This window comes from Rhinoraja longicauda, chromosome 37 (genome assembly GCF_053455715.1).
Source record: "Rhinoraja longicauda isolate Sanriku21f chromosome 37, sRhiLon1.1, whole genome shotgun sequence".
NCBI classification, from domain to species: Eukaryota; Metazoa; Chordata; class Chondrichthyes; order Rajiformes; family Arhynchobatidae; genus Rhinoraja; species Rhinoraja longicauda.
Genome location: NC_135989.1, coordinates 2,712,449 through 2,715,367, shown reverse-complemented (window position 1 = coordinate 2,715,367; position 2,919 = coordinate 2,712,449). Strand labels below are relative to the sequence as shown.

At 49.5% G+C, this 2,919-nt stretch overlaps 1 long non-coding RNA gene across 1 annotated transcript in view; it reads right to left on the bottom strand.

The window, feature by feature from the left end:
• Positions 1 to 1,513: 1,513 nt before the first annotated feature.
• The window catches only part of LOC144610743 (uncharacterized), an 89,099-nt gene continuing 87,693 nt past the window's right edge, over positions 1,514 to 2,919 (bottom strand). The window contains exon 3 of the long non-coding RNA XR_013549448.1: positions 1,514 to 1,589. This is a non-coding gene — a long non-coding RNA (uncharacterized LOC144610743). The remainder of the gene's footprint in view (positions 1,590 to 2,919) is intronic.

The following is a 2,919-nucleotide window of genomic DNA, read 5'->3' as shown; positions in this document are numbered from 1 at the left end:
ACTCCACCATCCAATGGACGATAGACAATAGGTGCAGGAGGAGGCCATTCGGCCCTTCGAGCCAGCACTGCCATTCAATGTGATCATGGCTGATCATTCTCAATCAGTACCCCGTTCCTGCCTTCTCCCCATACCCCGTGATTCCCCTAGCCCCGAGAGCTCTATCTAACTCTCTCTTGAAAGCACCCAGTGAATCGGCCTCCACTGCCCTCTGTGGCAGAGTATTCCACAAATTCACAACTCTCTGGGGAGAGGGCAGGAGTGGGGATGCAAGTGAAATGAAGTGGCCAGGCATGGAGGATGAATGTAAGGAGCAGGGTGAGTGGGGTAGTGGGGGCTATGGATCGGCACCAGGGTGAGTGGGGAGCTCAGGAAAACGAGGGGGAAGGGGGAATGTTACTTGAAATTGGAGAAGTCAATGTTCATACCGCTGGGGTGTGAGCTGCCCAAGCACAATATGAGGGAGGTGCTGTTCCTCCAGTTTGCGCTGGGCCTCACTCTGACGGTGGAGGAGGTCCAGGACAGAAAGGTCAGTGTGGGAGTGGGAGGGGGGAGTTAAAGTGTTTGGCAACCGGGAGATCCAGCAGGACTTGGCGGACCGAGCGCAAGTATTCGGGGAACCAGTCACCGAGTTGCAGATAATAACGTGTGAAGAAAGACATGAAATAAACAATAAAAATATCAAATGTCGCACTGTAGGAATGAACTGCAGGTGCTGGTTTATATGACACAAAGTACTGGAGTAACTCAGCGGGTCAGGCAGAATCTCTGGACACACACACACACACACACAAACATGCACACAGTTGCACACACACACACACACACACACACACACACACACACACACACACACACACACACACACACACACACACACACACACACACACACACACACACACACACACACACAAACATACAGATGTGCACCAACACACACACACACACACACACACACACACATATGCACACACGCACACATGCACACACACACACATGCACACACACACATACATACACACAAGCACGCACACACACATGCACACACACACATGCACACACACACATTCACACACACACACATGCACACACTCACATACATACACACACGCACACACGCACACACACGCACACACACACACACACGCGCACGCACACACATGCACACACACGCATACACACACACACATGCACACACACACACACATACACACACATTCACACACACACATGCACACACTCACATACACACACACGAACACACACACACACACGCACACTCACACACACACACATTCACACACACACATGCACACACTCACATACACACACACACGAACACACACACGCACACACACACGCACACACACACACACAAACTCAAAGAAGATTGAGCGATATTGGCCGATCACATCAACTTCATTTTTCCTTGTTCGTGGATTGTCAGATATCAATGAACACAATGCAAGGAGACAGTTAATAACAAGAGAAGGGGTTTCAGCGTCCACTCACTTTGTGACACTCTCACAAGCTCCGTAACACTGAACACTCCCGATGTGATAAAACAATCTTGAAAATTCAAATGGCCTAGAATGGGAAAAAAGAGACAAATGAATTGGTCGAAAAGAGATAATGACAGAAGACAGGAAATATCTTGTGATCCCAGCACACGGCTCAATTCTGACAGTGTCAGAAAATAACTGCAGATGCTGTACAAATCCAAGGTATTTATTTCACAAAATGCTGGAGTAACTCAGCGGAGTCAGGCAGCATCTCAGGGGAGAAGGAATGGGTCTGAGGAAGGGTCTCGACCCGAAACGTCACCCATTCCTTCTCTCCCGAGATGCTGCCTGACCTGCTGAGTTACTCCAGCATTTTGTGAATAAATCGAGAAGGAATGGGTGACGTTTCAGGTTCGAGACCCTTCTTCAGACTGATTTCAATTCATACAAGTTAGTGGGTTGGTTTAGGAGATTGAGTATAGATGCTGGGAGATTATGTGGTCTTTATATAAGATGTTGGCGAGACCGCATTTAGAGTATTGTGTTCAGTTCTGGGCACCATGTTGTAAGAAAGATGGTGTCAAGCTAGATAGGGCGCAGAGAAGATTTACAAGGATGTTGCCAGGACTAGAGGGTGTGAGCTACAGGGAGAGGTTGAGTAGGCTGGGTCTCTATTCCATGGAGCGCAGGAGGATGAGGGGAGATCTTATAGAGGTGTACAAAATCATGAGAGGAATAGATCGGGTAGATGCACAGAGTCTCTTGCCCAGAGTAGGGGAATCGAGGACCAGAGGACATAGGTTCAAGGTGAAGGGGAAAAGATTTAATAGGAATCTGAGGGGCTACTTTTTCACACAGAGGGTGGTGGGTGTATGGAACAAGCTGCCAGAGGAGGTAGTTGAGGCTGGGACTATCCCATCGTTTAACAGTTAGACAGGTACATGGATAGGACAGGTTTGGAGGGAAATGGAACAAACGCGGGCAGGTGGGACTAGTGTTAGACTGATCAGTCTGAAGAAGGGTCTCGAGCCCGAAACGTCACCCATTCCTTCCCTCCAGAGATGCTGCCTGGTTGCATCACGGCCTGGTTCAGTAACTCCAATGCCCAGGAACGAAGAGAGCTGCAGAAAGTGGTGAACACTGCCCGGTCCCATCACGGGTCCTGACTCCCCACCATCAAAGGGATCTTCAAGAGTGGCTGCCTCCAAAAGGCAGCCAGCATCATCAGAGACCCACACCACCCTGGCCACACTCCCATCTCACCCCTGCCATCGGGAAGAAGGTCCAGGAGCCTGAAAACAGTAACATCCGGGTTCAGGAAAAGCTTCTTCCCTACAACCATCAGGCTATTAAACCCGGTCTGGGGTTTCTCTGAGATCTTTGCTTTCCTCCCCACTCTCCAAAGACGTACAGGT